The sequence below is a fragment of the Pollicipes pollicipes genome, unplaced genomic scaffold (assembly GCF_011947565.3).
Source record: "Pollicipes pollicipes isolate AB1234 unplaced genomic scaffold, Ppol_2.1 Scaffold_5724;HRSCAF=6776_pilon_pilon_pilon, whole genome shotgun sequence".
Taxonomy (NCBI): Eukaryota; Metazoa; Arthropoda; class Thecostraca; order Pollicipedomorpha; family Pollicipedidae; genus Pollicipes; species Pollicipes pollicipes.
The window spans coordinates 30,453,801-30,470,386 of NW_023596746.1; the positions used below are offsets into that span (position 1 = coordinate 30,453,801).

Genomic DNA, 16,586 nt, shown 5'->3' on the forward strand with positions numbered 1-16,586 from the left:
GAGGCGCGTGACCTGTGACTAGTGTTCGGAGGGCAGCGCGCTCAATTCGCGCTGTGCAGGCACGATCTGTGCCATTGTGTGATCTGCGCGATTGATTCTGATTCACCTGAAGCACACCATTGGCGTTCTGGGCTTGGTGTGAGAAGAAGCGGTGCCGCTTGATGCATTTTCTAGGGGCGGGGCACCAACAATACCTTCAAATTTGTGCATCATATCTAACGTGATTCACGGAAGGAATGGCATCACGAAGACCACGCTTGCTGCTGGAGTTCCCGGGAGATGTCGACCCTAGCGGAGTGGGGGTGGGGAGGGGGAGGCACGCGGCGGCGCGGTGACGTGGCTCCTGGCGCTCTCCGCGTCAGCCTCTGAACGTGTTGGTCATCTGGTGCCCGCGGCGGCCGCGAGCGCCCGGCGACAGCGCGGCGACGGGCCCGGGCGTGCCGAGCGACCTTGCCGCCGGCCTCGGCTCGATCAAGACATTTGACTTCAATTGACCCGCCTATATATGCAATGGACGGCGGGCAAATACGGCGAGGACTCTACGGAGCTACGGCCGGGTAAGGACGGGGACAGTCTCGCCGACAGAGGTATGCAGCATCTGCGCGCTGGTGGCGGCTGCCGTGACGACGGCCGTTCCCGGAATGGCCCAGGGTGTGGACACCGGCTCCGCAGTCGACCTTCCAGCGGTGACGGCTGAAGGTCAGGGGCCACGGCTCACCTTTGCAGTCGGCACATTGATCTGCATGGTCTCTGGATGGTTTACATTGTTAATCGGCATCAGGCATTCGATTGCTACGATTCGATTTCATCTGATGCAAAACGTTGCTGTACGTAAAGCTCTTGGTCCATCGAGGCAATGGTAAATACCTGCACTTACCAATGCAGTCAGGACATCTGAATGTGACATATTTTGTGGATGAACAGCCACGCGTTAGGATGGTGTCGTATGCAACATGCAACACATGCGCCAAACATTTTTGAGGGTCGGGGTGCCTATTATGCGGACAAGCAGCTAAGCTTATCTTGTGTAGAAGGAACTTAGCCTCATTCGGAGAAATACTACAACCTGTTCCCAAGGGCACCCGAATACGGAAAACCCGGAACCGGGTGGCAATACAAAGCTCCCTCAAACCCGGTGATACAAGCGGTAGATACCATCCACCGTTCCGGCGTAGCCAAACCCGGGAGGAAATCGGTGAGAGCACGCAACGGAGGGTTCGGGGGATTCTGCGGCGTGGAGCGACCATGAGCCAGTGGCCGACGTCAGTTCTCGACAAGTCGCCGCCCCACAGCGTGTCTTGCATACCAACTCGGCTGGCCGGCGGAGAAGGCGGACGGCGGCCGCCCCCGGCGCGGCCCCGGTCGCCGCCGATCAGCGCCGGTTACAGCGAAGATGGACGTGCGCCAGCGTTCGAGTGAAGGGCGGTTGAGCCCCGCCGCTTTCTACGCGTTATGTATCGGCCCATTGCACCAGAGAATACCACTGATGCCCGAAGCGAACTCGCGCAGGAAGGTTTGGCACTCACGAACAGGCCGCGACCTAATGCTGGCAGCAAAGCTACGTGGTGTGTTCGTCACAGACCACATCTGTGACGAAAGAACGCCGGCGAGTGGCGTTTCGAAATTTATTCGAAGCTTTTTATGACTGTAAATGGCACAGCAGCCCGAAACGCAGCCATGATATGCTGCTCTCAATTTTTGGAAAGGTTATATTCATGTTGGCTTGCATCAGAAACGGGTTTGTTGATCGCTCTCGGGGGCCTAATATGAATAAGCCGCCATGATGAAACAGCCGCATCGAACGGTAAACCCAGCCTTGACAACTGCATCAAATAATAATGATATGATAACTAATAAACATAAATGATGACTGCATCAAAAACAGTGGTTTGTGACGAACATGCAAGTCGCGTTATTGTCCTGCGTTTGATTTGTCACATAACCAACGAAAACACTGTTTCGCCTGATTTGGGCCAGACGCGCGTTGGCAGGGCAGGATTTGCACTACACTCAAATTAGTCGACTGAAGGCCGCATTATTAAATTAGCCCCACCATAATATTCCACCAGATGAGGAGGTGGGTGGGAGAGGTGGGGGGGGGGGGGGAAGGGGGTAATCCTTCGTATCCCAGAATCTTATCTTCGGATCGGAAATATGTAAACGGCAATCGGCAGCCCTTGCTTATCCCACTCGTAAATCATTAAGGCAGCATGTGTCACGTAATTGATGACATCACAGGTCGTGCGAAATTCCCCTAAAAAAGCACAAAATTTCCAACAACTTCAGGGCCATCTAAAAGCCACGATAGTAGCCACGCAGCTTTCACTTAGTCCCAAAGCAAAAGTGCGCGCTCTTTTCCTTCAAATCATGCCATCAAATCAACCAAAGGCGAAAGCGTTAGGTCAGGCCAGGTCAAGGTAATGCCAGGTCAAAGTCGGATCACCTCAAGGAAAAAATTTAACCGTTTCGGTTCACGTACTGCATCGAAGTCATTGGTGTGGGAACGTGCCAGTTACACCCACTTATTAATCACAAATGGGCGCAACACATCACGCTTTTCTACATGCGTAAATTAACCTCACATGACCTTTGATACGTAATCGAGTGCAACCTGGTAGCGTGTGAATGACCGTGACTGGCATGCATTTATATTAATCGATGAGTTATTTCAAAGGAGCCGTAAAAAAAGGACGGGCACCGCGTTTCACCGCATGAGGAGGCGCAAATCACAGATCACGGAGCGTGGCACAAGGAATTGACGCGAACCAGCATTAAAATGTTTTCACCCCGTAACCTGCTGAACTTTCACTTATTCCCAAATTTTCCGAAAATACATAGTACAACTCGGAAGCTATTGTTGAAACTGGGACACAGAGGGCTGAATTCATCCCCCATGAAGTGGGTGTTAATGCCGATAATTAGCTTATCGTTTGAATTAAAGCGAGGTGACTTGGCTTGGCCAATGAGCGACGTCACCCTGCATAGCGCCCAGCCACGTCATGTGTGACGTCACCTTACCTAGTGCCCAGCCCCGTCACGTGTGACGTCATCTTACCTAGTGCCCAGCCCCGTCACGTATGACGTCATCTTACCTAGTGCCCAGCCCCGTCATGTGTGAGGTCACCTTACCTAGTGCCCAGCCCCGTCATGAGTGACGTCACCTTACCTAGTGCCCAGCCCCGCCATATGTGACGTCACCTTACCTAGTGCCCAGCCCCGTCATGAGTCCGGGTAAAGACTGGGTGGGATCTACTGACGCATTCTGCGGCGGCCGCAGCGCTGCCGACCAGCGCAGTGTCGACGACCACATGCAGGGAGTGGTGGGGATCATCAATGGCGGCTACACATAAACACTGCATTCTTCTGTGGCATGCTGTGCTGGAGTTAAAAATGCCCTTGCTAACGATCTTGCATTCAGCCTGGTAATGCTGCGATGCAACTATGCTCATTTCGATGCTCGATTGGCCGCAGATGCGGGATTTGAGGGGAGGGGAGCGTCACAGTGCAGGCACACCTCAGCTTTTTTGTTTGCGGTGCAATTGCAACAAGATAGGTGGTTTAGCTGGATGATGTACAGCAATATTTCCTTGATAAACAAAACCATGTCCGGACGACTTAACAGTTCCATGGCGGCGACCCATGTCTGCAGAGCACACTGGCGCAGCAACAGACTACTTAATTAAAAGAAGGTTTTTTAGGATTTTAGTTAGCTCGTAAACTCGGGGTGGAGCTGGCTTAAGGACACATTCCAGTTCGCATCAGGCTGCAAGACAGGCTTTGATATTTCAAACATGCTGTTCAACTATTTGGCCTGCAGTAGTGCTGTGATATTCATATTAACGAGATGTTAGCATTAGTATCGCCTGGTGACGCCTCTTGGGCTTGTAAAAGAACATATTTTGCAGTGTACCGTACATCCAGGATGAAGGCATGATGATATTCAGCACATTCACGTGGCTTTAAAAACGAGTGTATAACGCATATATATGCAATATATATATATATATATATATATATATATATATATATATATATATATATATATATATATATATACTAGAGTTTGGAAAATCAACAGCAACTTGTAACATATGCATACTTTGACCCGACAACAGCGAACGTATGTCCCATGTCATTTTTGGGGAGCTGGAGATGGAAATAACGCCATCATATATAAAAGCGTCACGGGATATTCCAGGAAATAGCGAACCTGCGTATTTCCGGAATTGATGAGTCCAACATCCTAAATTGAGCGGGGGAAAAAAACCTGGGACCTCTCGATTCCAGCAGGTGTCAATTTATTGACCCGAAGGTCATTGGTGACGTCACAAGTCAAATCAAGGCATCTCAGGCGAATGGCATGGATTCTGGCATGTAAGTCAGGATGCCTGGCATATTTTCATTTCTTGTGAAATTGTGGCGTGGTGACGCTATGCGCGATATATGAGATTATGACTCATTATGCCTTTGTAAATCCAGCACCACCTGAAATCCGGCCATATGAAGACAGCTGGATGACTTCATCATTAAACACGCCCGTATGCGCCACACTTATCCAGCGCTGGTATCCCATACAGTAAACATACAGACCTATAGTGTTTTTAAGAGCTATTGGCCATGCCTGAGCACTCCAGATATTTCAGTTCAAATAAAATACATGCTTTCAATCACGCGCGCGGCTGCGGAATGGCTTGCCCGATGTATACTGTACGTTGCGACCGATTCCAGTAAACCGTGACGGACAGGTGACGGTGGCGAGGCTCGTGTGCCAGAAGGACGACTTGACCCTGGGTCGGGACAAGACCTCGATGGCCCCGGGTCGGAACGAGGCTCACTCACTTGGTGTACTCATCACGGACACAAAACAAGCTATGGAAGCGTTGAAGCGGAGAAATCACGGACAGCAACCCCACCTGGCGTGCAGGAAAAGGCGCAGTACCACTCTCACCAGTCATAATGAATGCCAATGTATTCGATGTCTGTGCCTAGTGCCCCCGGCCGAGTGAACGTGTCGGCTCCAGCATAAGAATCCATCCGCTATGATCGTGTCGTCCCACAAGACAACATCGAGGGCCGGGAGGGACAAATAACGTGTACTCTTCAGTTCACACCAGACGCTGGCGGCCAGACTAGACGGAGATGAGAGAAATAAGAGCATGGAAAGATAAACTGGAGGCACCATGGGAAAGAGAGAGAAAGAGAGAGAGAGAGAGGGGGACTCCAATTTAGTCAACGATTGGCCGACAGAGCACCAACGTCTCACTGGAGCAGAGGCGACTAACCGGCCCAAAAGGGTCACATTTCAAGACCTTGGGCGCACCGTCGCCAGAGATGGGGCTGGAACTCACCAGGGGCATCGGAGAAGGCGGCTGGCGCGGACCACTGACCATTCGGTTCGTCATTTCCACTTGGCGCAATATCCAACAAAATTACGGCCTTTTTTTAGAAGGAAGCATGCAAAAAGAAGGTCCAGAAAAAGAGCATGTATGCGTGTTTTAAAAGCAGATCTCTTTCAAAGCTTTTTTGCTGTTTACTTCCTTCGAGAAGCGTTCAGAATTTTATAGAATATCACGCGGAGTGAAGTTCCCCGCACAAGCGTGAAGACATATGCTTAATATTAGCTCACTTATTTTGATATCGGTCGGTGTTTATTTGGAGTATTCATTCGGTGAGCTTTTGGCCGTTGTGGTTTATTTCGCACAATTAGAAATTATATTCGCTATGCTTGGTGTTTTTAGGAAACCCTCACGCAGGCAATGGAAGCTGGACGAATAGTCGCTTCAAGTTCGTTGCAATCAATCAATGCGGAGAGTAAGGTCTGGCGCTGCAAATGAAATCGCCTGTCTCTCACGCATCGGAAACGACCGAAGAAAACTTACGCATTCCATACCATACGAATGCAAAACCACATCTCGAACAAAGAAGGCTAGATTGCTTCCCGGGCCAAATCACTTGATATCTATGAGGCCTATTTTTAAAGCTATCCCCCGCAATAGTCTTACTACTTCGTGATGCTTAAAGACGGTTATGAAACTTGGATTTAAGCTGAGCCCGGGCTATCCTTGAAGACAATCATTGCTCGTCATGTTCCTGTCTCTCGCCGACTCGACTTATGGTCGCTGACACGACTTATCCGTAACACAAAACGTCCATCCTTGAAGAGTTACGGCCTTGAATCCTGTTGACACGTGGCCTGGGCACGGGGCCTCACAACCCCTGTCGTCCGGAGGCTTCAAAAGCTCGTGTCGGAGGACGACCTGCGCACGATGATGGTGGCGAGTTCCGATGCGAACTTCTATGCTAGGCGACCATTCCTTGGCAATTAAAAGGTGCTACCGGTTAACACTAATTGGGTTACTGGTGATCTGACCTGATTTCCAGCCGAGCTGGACAATTTACTGCCACGATCTAGTCAATAGGGTGAAACGTGAGCTCCCTTGGAACCTAATCCACCATGTCGCAGGCAGCGGATAAGACGAGGGCTGAGATTGCCAGCCGTGAGGGACCGCTCCACCAATGCAGTCCGGTGGTTGGGGGAGGACAGTTGCACGAAAACATGTCGTTAAACCACGAACATGGAAGCCCGCACAAGTACAAACCGAATACGGCTTAGTCAAAGAGAAATATGGGATATGACATCTAACACAGACAACCCATTCTCAGGCCGTGAGTTCTTGGCAGCATGGCACATGCATGTTACAAGACGGAAAAATTGCTTTTGAGGCAAGTCGACAAGCTGCTACATAATGCCAACTGCAGGCCATGTTCGGTTGGGTGCATCCCACTGCAATATGTCAGATTTGCTGGGCAACTCTGCACGCTAGATACTTTTACGGAGAAGACTTCCTTTTCCCAATCCGGCCACCGCCCTCTGGGTTTGACCGGATGCATCCGCTATCCATGCCCAATGCATATTTTTCACCCGTCTGGTTGCCATTCCTCAAGAGTTGGTCCGAATTACAGAACAGTTTCAAACCTACGTATAATAAATCATTTTACCGTTTATAATTGCAAGTGATCTTGCAAGTGAAATATGTAGTTACATCATTGCAAGTGCATAGACAAAGTACAGACACAAGCATAACCCGCAATATCCTGTGGCATTTCTGGGAGGTTCTACGTCTCTCGAGTCCTCAACGTGCCCATAGGCATAGTTTTCGCCAAATATTTGCACAATGCAGGCCTTATTCCACGAGGGTCCCAGCCGCACACAGCGACGCCCAAGCTACAACACCTGCAATGCCAGAGGCACTAAGTTCCTAAGTGGTACCGGGCCCGGAAACACTGTCGTGGGTGGGTCGTCCAGCGCCGTCTGGATCCCTCAGAGTCCATTCATGATCGTGGGGGAGCCTGCAGCCCCGTTTCAGCCGCCACCACCTGGCCTGGATGCGGCGATGCTCTAGCCGCGTTTATAGCGACCTGGGCTCGCGAGCGCGTGCGAGGGTCGCCATTTCACCCTTAAGGTCCTCGGGTCACTGTGCCAGCGATGTGTAACCTATGGCTTCCTGGCTGCACCGTGATCAACTAGCGCGTGGTGAGATCGATGCTGGGCTATTATTCAGCAGGGATGAAATTGCGTGGTGGTGGCGGAGTACGTTGAACAACGTCACGTAGTAGATATGTTTCTTCGCAAGTCTTGTCAGTCTCCAATTCGTGGAGGGGGATGCGTTCATTTCCTTCGTTTGAACGACCCACACAAATGGTGCCGAGACGTAATAGGCTCTCGCCTTTGGTGCGTTTGGATATTTCTGACTAGCGCTCTGAAGCTGGAAGGATCCAAATCTGCGTGTCAGGCCGTGCCAATATCAGCACGACATTCTTGAGTGGTTTCCAAATTGCGACTCAGATACGTGCATGTCGCGCAGCACGACAAGCGCGCGTCTACAATTTGAGAGCCTTACATAACTGCGCGCAAGCTTCCGCCCTACGCGAATAACGCGCATATAGTCCCTTTCAGACAGCCTCTCTTGCGGTAGTCGGGTGCGTAAGTTCTTCTGGGCGCGCTGCCTCCGACAGCCTACAATACCGCCGCTGACGACATGATGGTAGTCACCCATACCGCGCAGCCCATCACCCTATGGCCGTAAGAGGCACCGCCACCCGACCCACCACCCCCGGCAGCGCGACCTGACGCTGTTTGAGGTGTCGGCGCACGGCGCCGGCACCGTGCGCCGACCGGCGAGCCGAGCTGGCCCGCGCACCGGGCGTCACCGTACCTGGGCGTCGGAGAGCGGGAGATGAGCTGGAGGCTGCAGTGGCGGGCGCTCGGGCGCGTCCCTCCTCGCTGGCTGGCTGGCGCTGACTGGCGGCGGAGCGCGGGCGCCGCCTCTTGGCACCCTCTGCCGCCGCCGGCACCTCCCCGCCGGTCATGTGACAGGGGCAGGACCGGGCCGCGCCGACGCGCTGTCTGGTCCCGGTCCGGTCCCGGCGGCCGCAGGGGACCGCCGGAACCGGAGCGTTCACGGCCGGAGTTCTGAGAGCCGCGGCTCAAGGAAATACGCGGCGGAGAAGAAAGGTGAGCTGGGGCATGCGGCACATGAGCGCTGGCTACCGCGTGTCCACGGTGATTGATATCGTGGGCTTAAGGCCGGACGTCGAAGCGAAGATAGCGGTCAACCTAATAATTCATGAAGCGGCGGACAAATTGCTACGTCTTGTCGCTTGTCCAGATCTGGTTGAGCAGCTGTCAAAGAAATGCAGTTGGTTACCAGGCTATGCAGCGCGTCTCACTCTTGACAACATGCGGTGAAAACTGCTGTAAACGACGGGGGCGACTTGTCTCATGCCGAACGCTGTGAGCTTATGCGTAGAGGTATATATGTGATCAAGCCACTTCTGCACCTCATGGATGAAAGGGAATGCTTCACATTTCAAGATATTGAAAAAGCATGAGATATGATGAAACAAGCTCACTTGTAACTGCCGGTATACTTTTTAAGTGTAAAAGACTGCTCTGGACAAAACAATTCTTTTTTTTAGTAAATATGCTCCCCAGTACGTCATTGCCTGATTGCGTCGTCGTTCCTTGCACAACAATGACTGAGAGCCCTTTGACTGCTGTTTTATGTGGAAATCGTGCTCACGAACGTCACATACGAACGAATCGATAATTCTATTTTTCTAGGCCTTGACTGTCACGTGGGTTATGGAATGGCAGGATTTAAATGATGTTGTCATGCCGTCATGAGTGTTAAGGTGCCCTTCAAAGACTCATTCACATTAACTCTCTCAAATCTTTTCTGCCTTCTAGCTTAGGATCCACAGGGTTCCATGTCTTAAAAAGGTCATGACCGTATACCGTATCAAAAGGACTTCAATATAGCTGTTCCAGTTCAAAACGCAATACAAATGAGGAACACTCCCATTAAGCACCTCTAAACATGTAGCGTCTTACTTAGCATAACAGCGCACTGGAACTGATTAATCGATGGTCATCGATTAGTTTACGATTCGTTCGCGAGTTGAGTACCTTGGACAAAAGAAGGCATCATACAAACAGCAACGCTAACCGTATTTCTCGTAGAATAACCATGAAAAATGAAAGCCCTACGACCAGGCTGTGTAAATGTAACCTCTCGGTGCATTAAATGTGGGCGGTTATCATCATAAGAAATCATAATGCCAAACCACAAGTTGCTTAAGGCCCGTCCCTCGCAAATGCACTTAACAACTTACACAAGTAGTAATCATCAGCCTCTCTCTGTGTTAAGTCGCTAACAATTTGAGTTCCCACGTTGAACATAACCGATCTTCATCGTGCCGGGAGCTGGTTGTTAAAAGACGATGTCATGCAGTCATTAGGATGTGTCGTGAAAGTGCTCGACGGTTCAAGGTAGAACTTCCATTTCACTTCTTCAGTGGTCATGGCTGACCTATGAACACAATCCGGAACGTCAAACATTTTTATGTCATAAAGTTTTCTTGATACCTTCGTCTTACCTTTGCTTTCCAGCATACTTAACGTCGGCGGTTATCATCGTAAGAAGTCATAATGCCGAAACACTACTTGCTCAAGGCCTGTATTTCTCCTTTTACTTTCGTAGTCAAACTCCTGTGAGCTGTCTTAAAACCACTTCTCCTAAAGTCACCAAGGTTTGATCAAAAGCCTGCTTGCGTCCCTGCAAGTGCTGTTTGCATGCCTTCTCAAAGCCGGCACAGGATGGCCGGAACCAAACACGTGTTCATTATTTTTCCTGCTTAGTGTTCAAGCGTCACTTTACCTTCAAAACAAAAGTTACAGAAATATCCATAGCTATATATTATTCAGCGATGAAAGGTGAAACGGAGCGATCATGTCATAAGCTGCAAATACAAACTTTATATGTGATTGTGATGCTCGTTGAAATTCCACTTTCAAACCCAACAATTTCAATTGCATGACTGAGAGATACTTTGTTACTGCAGATGGGATGAGAAACTGCATTGCTCACAACCAAGAAGCTGATTGAGATGAAGGTAGATATAGCATCGCTGTTGATTTAGCCACAGTCGTAGATAGCTTCGTTGCTGATTTAGCCGAGGATACAGCTTCATAGCCGATTTTGTCGCAATGCAGCTTCGTAGCAAAGTTGCCCGCACAAACAGCCTCGATGATTTAGGCACAGACACAACACACATGTCTGGACAGAGATGGATTCAGGCGTAGATTTAATAAACATAATTATTTTGGCGCCCACACGGTAACAGGCTCAAGATGCACCTATCGCACAGCCTGCACCCGTTAATAACATTGCATACGTTGACTAAATCGAGTACCTTTTAGCACAGTAACACCGAAATGGATCAAAATGATCTTATTTTGGTGGAGTGGAAGTAGGACTTCACTAATCCCTTTCGTGCGTCTGACTTTTTGCGTTTTGTGCCGCATTTCGTGCCTTTCTCTTGGTGAGCAGCAAAACTTCGATATGCCAACAATGAAGCAGACAATATTCCACCAACTCTTGATAAAAGAAAATGTATATCTGAGTTGAGCTTAATATATATATATATATATATATATATATATATATATATATAAACCAGGGAATATCCGTTCCCTCTCCATTTGCCACCATATGGTAATGTTTCTTCCGCATACGGTAATGCCTTTCCACTTCTGTCAGCTCGGAAGACAGAAGCGTCACGTGACAGTGGCAATGATATAACCTTACCTGTAAATATGAGCTTTAATCAGTTCTGCTCTTGGTTTTGAAATGACACTTAAAACACAATCTGACAAAGTATTACCGACGCGTTCACTGTTTTTCCAATTATTTTTGCCATTCGAACATGTCCATGCATCACGGACCAACGAAGATGAATAATGGCTGTCAACTTCGCCTTGCGCACCAGATCTTCATTTCTGGGCGAATTGTAACCGAGGGGTGCATTAGCATCTGGTATAGGAGATGAAAGAAGATTTCCTGTCCCTTAACGTACGTTGCTCAGAACCTCCGCCAGCTTGCCAAATTGGTGATATGTCTCTCGCCAAGCTGATTCTGGCAGGAGACTCGTCATTTTGAGCTAGATCTCGCCAAGGTGATTCAAATATTGGTGTTACCAGGCTACCGCAAATGAAGTGGCGAACACTAAATATATTTCGCACAGGATTTAAGAACGCTTGTTCAACACAATGCCGTTGTGATATGCGTTCGCAGTACCCAATTCTTCGCAAAAATGTGATTTGAATGGTAGGGGCCTCCTTGCCTTAACTGACGTGGACACTTTGTGAATTTGGATTATCTGGCCACCTGTCTAGTTCATCTCGGTAGATCGTAAGAAACACATGCGTCTTGTAACCACAACTGCGCTGCCGAGCGGCCGCTTTCGTTAGCCCTACAAACTGCTGCAGCCCTACAAACTGCTGCAGCCCTACAAACTGCTGCAGCTCTACAAACTGCTGCAGCCATACAAACTGCTGCTGTTCAAGCTACGAGTGCGTCTTGCTGCACATTTTGAGTCCAAGCTAACAAGACATTACTTTTTTCTATTTTGTCCGGAAACGGACAGTTTGGACTACAAGACGGATTAATGACACCTAGTAACATTTTCTACTTATATCTTAACGGGAAATCTGACTGATCTTGATTCGTATCTACTGCCGTATCGATGATGATTAACAATAAAATTATGAGCAGAGCAAATGAAGCAAAAAGCTAGCCATAAAGTTATTTCTGAGTTATAGGCGCAGAGGGCCAGCTCATACTTAACTCAAATGCTGGATCAAATTATTTTAAATAGTAGTCTGCCCTTTAAATCGTTTTGGCATGAGCATAGGTCCTGATGGGAGAGAGGACATAAAAATGATACTCTTACTTATAAAATAATAACATCTTTGAAGTAATGAATGAACCGCGAACTGCGAAGGTGTTTCAATAACGCCTAGTAGCATTTATTGGGTTATAGATTGGTAAGAACTCTGTTATAATTTAATTCGCACCTTTTACCGTGTGTCAGGTGAAGAGGACGTGATTTGTAACTTTTGCCGTGTGTCAAGTGAAGTGGAGGTGATAAAAACATGAGGCGATGCCCTGCTTTGAGGGTGATATGAAGGTAGCGACATTATGTCTTCATGGATTGTGAAGGCATTCTAGTCAGTATCGTTGCAGCTGAAATAAATAATCAGAATCAAGATTTGTTGAACATTCGAGTACGCCATAACTTGGGATCGAAAGTATTTTTATCAGAGCTTTCCACCACTCAAAAAGATAAAGCAAGAGTTCTTGCAAGGCCGAATTAGTTCACGCCTCAAACTCTTCACACATCGCGAGCATCTGCTGGTGAGCAGCAATATCTCGACATTCCAGGCATTTTTTCTGAGTTTGGTTAACGAACCGCAGCGCTATTCCACCTGATACCATATCGCCCTTGGTCACAGTTGCCACCACCAATTGTTGAATGACATACTTTGAACTGGAGATTAAGGCTGCCTCGGTACAGTGCTGGCCGATTTTACGACCGAATACATTGCGGTCGGGTAGCGGTGCCTGGAGCCCGTGACCTTGCGGAGATACCTGGTGTCACCCTTGTACGACTCGACGTCACATGATTCAGTATGCCGACCGGCTGTGCACTATGCGGTGACCCGAAGCCGGAGACAGATTGCATAACGCGATGGCCGGTCCCATGATGGCGCGGAGTCACGCGGTGACAGCTCAGCACGTGCAGTGCCGCTGGCGGCAGCTATCGCCGGCGGAAATCTCGAGCTGGTCGTGGCGTAGGACGGCCAGATGGGGTTACCCTGTTGCCCCAAACACGCGTGCTCTCAGAGTTGCAGAAGGCGTGGCCGTGCCGTGCCTGCAGAGCAGATTGGGGTAGGTTACCCCTTTGGGAAATTCAGGAGAGGCAGAGGTGCTAAGATAAAAATCCCCATAAACTGCGATTTGAGGCCCCGCGAATCCCACCCCATTAGTGCGAAGTCCACAGACGTCCACACATGACAACGGGGGAGACCCAGGGACATGAAGACCGAAGCAGGGGCCCGCCCAGTGTTGTCAAAGGGAGACAGTGCATGCGGTGACGCCGAGAACGAGAGGACGGCTGGGCTGTAGAACGACAAGGGGAGGACGAGAACTAGAGGACGGCTGGGCTGAGAACGACAAGAGGAGGACGAGAGCGAGAGGGCGGCTGGGCGTAGAACGACAAGAGGGGGACGAGAACGAGAGGACGGCTGGGCAGGGAACGGCAAGGGGAGAATGAGGACGGGAGGCGCATGAGAGCGAGAGTGGGGGACGAGAACGCTCGTGACGGCTGGTGTAATCCAATCGGCGGCTGGGATAAACGACGGGCGTCGCTGCCTCCTACGCCATTGCACCCTGGTAGCGGCCGCGAAATGGCGGGACTTCACCCGCACAACACGGTTTGGCCAAGGAAAAACCGCGCGCCGACCTGACGTCACCATCTGGCGCCATGACACGGACCGTTGGCTGGGGAGGGGATATGGGGCGTTAGCCACTGACGTCAGTGTACTCCGATCGAGGTTCAGCCGCACCAGCAGGGGACCGATGGAAAATGGAGGCGGCGGAACAGCCGCTGACGTCACCGCATTTTTTCACGCTCGGTCCGACCCTCTGGCGCAGCACGAGGCGCGCGCCGGAATGCCGCGCTGACGCCACGGCGTGTTGATCGATCGCGCCGACGAGCAGCGAGAAATCAAGTGACCGATCTGTCAATGATAAGTAAACCAGCCTGCTGATTAGCTGCTCAAACTTGGACAGAAGTGGCGTGTGGTTCTCGCTTGCCTCGCTGCGCAAAAAGACGGCGCCGCTGGTGCCGTTGGTACTGTCATTGCGGAGGTGTTGCATTGCGTGGGGTCTCAACAACATGAATTGGATTTCAGGTAACCTTTCGGCGCTGTTTAACGCGCATGATCACCGGCACTCAGTGCCGTGCAACATTGTTGCACGCGCGTTGAATATCGCAGATCTGTGATAGGGAAATCAGTAATCTTAATACCATTGGGTAATCATCCGCTGTTGTCACTGCGGTGCATGTGCTGCCTGGTGACGTCATTGACACTACAAGCAGAGAGCAGCACGATCGGGATAAAACCTGCTCAGACAGCAAGTCGACTCCATGACCGTACAAGAGAGGCAAAAACGTCCGGCGATTTTCACTTTATCTTCATTTAACGTTGGCTTGACGTCGCTGGTGCCGAGACTTCAATACGGGGCGGACGCATGGCGCAGTCATCCGGAACATCGTAATACTCATACACATAAAGAACAAGCTTGTTAGCAGAAAGTGCATATGACCAGCGAACCGCTTACGTATAATGTTATGACGAACATGATACTGTACCTTGCAAGCCTATGCGGCAAACCATTAAAATACAATGGCCCATAAAGTGGAGACATACACGAGAGGTTTATTCGCCATAAGGCGGCAGGAACATCAAGCTGTCTTCTTACCGATTACGAACGAACTGCTAGTGTGAGATGTATATGACCAGCGAGCTGATTGCGTAAAATTTAGCAACGAGCATAATGATGTATGTGGCAACCTTAGGCGGCTAGCCATTACAATAAACTTGAACTTAGACGGCCCCTCAACCTACGGTCTTGCCGCCGCTGGTGATGCGAGTAAATAGCGTGGCGAGTCTGCTGTCTGTGTGCTCGGTCTGTACCTGCCTACATTCCGACGTGCTCAGTTGTCTGCGGGGCTGACCGTACTCTGTCCGTACCTGTGCGCGGGACCGACAGTGCTCGGTCCCCTATCTGTCTGCTTAGCCACCGTGAGTGTCGAGCCACGTATGTTGTGTGCTCGAGACGTTTAGGTGCGTTGCTATGTTTGACACCAAAGTGACATGCGGGTAGAATTATGGATAGCCAAGGCAGATTGCCGACCACCGAGATGTATTTGTGATGATTTACTTGTCAGTCGGACCTACGTTAAATATACAAGTGATGAATATCTGTGTGTTTCTTACGAGTGGCAGTGCGCTCCAAAAATAACATTTGCTCCATCCCTGAAGCATGGTCTGTTTGGGCAGGGCGCCTAAACAAAGGGACAAAGGGGCACGCAGAGGCAAAGGAACAAGGGCCAAAGGGGCCCAAATAAACAATGGGCAACACGTGCGTCTGCGTAAGCCTGGTTCATAGCGAGCTGTGTTTTAGCGTCAATCTTTCTTGTTGAGTCTTCCACGGCAGCATTTGTGCCTCGAAACAAAGGATGGGCTCCCCGCGTTTGGTACAGCTCCCCGTTGTACCGCGCTTTTTAACCTCGGAAAACACGAATTTATGATCAGCGCTCGGCGTAGTGTGTTAGCCGGCTCCCGCGTACACGTTGGGGGAACGGCCGTTCTCCTCAGTTGGCGGGGCGGGGGAGATAGCCATTTCGGTTGTTTCTTTCCAGCCGAGGCTCATGCTGTGAGTGCTAAGTTTAAAAAGTGGGACTCATACTCTCCCCACTACCCGTGCTCCATCGTGGGCGTACTCGCTTCCCCCGCCGATTGCATGTAAACGGCTCTGCTGGATATAAGCTAACACAACACATGCTCATCCTTCCATTTGATTCCAACTGATCGGTTCGCGGATATACGCACTTACCATTAATCAGTCTACCTGTGGCTGGTAAGAAGGAGGCCCGATGTTCAATCTGCGTGTCTCCAACAGTCCGCACGCGCACGTTTTCGCATTTTTACGCTGATTATATTCTAACCGCCAGGCATGTACACTGGTAACTAACACATCAGCGTAGGCCCAGTTGAATTCTACGCATGGTCATATTTGTGGTTTTCCCCCTGGTTATTGCACCTAACCTCCACAGTTTGCTAATTATCGATATGAAGGCTGTTCGATGTCCTGGCCGCCAAACTCTGCAGCAGTTCTCGCGTGAGCGTTCTCAAATTCCGCACCGATTCCATTATAATGGTTAGCCGCATAAGCTAACAAAGTAAATCTTCATATTCAGAATTAAATTCTACGCGATGGGCTCGCTGGTCATATGCACCTGCCGCAAACACTTTGTTCATTATCGATACGACGAGAACCCGATGTTCCGGCCGTTTCATCTGGTACAATTACTATGCGCACGTTTACATTACTCACGCCTAGGCATTGCACCTAATGGCTAGCGACATAGGGCTGCAAAGCACATCATATTTGCCG

The 16,586-nt window shown here is 49.9% G+C and overlaps 1 protein-coding gene across 1 annotated transcript in view; it reads right to left on the bottom strand.

The window, feature by feature from the left end:
* Positions 1-8,286, bottom strand: part of LOC119103754 (uncharacterized) — a 37,395-nt gene extending 29,109 nt beyond the window's left edge. The window contains exon 1 of the mRNA XM_037227395.1: positions 8,217-8,286. The gene's annotated coding sequence lies outside the window, so the exon portion shown is untranslated. The remainder of the gene's footprint in view (positions 1-8,216) is intronic.
* Between the last annotated feature and the right edge of the window lie 8,300 nt (positions 8,287-16,586).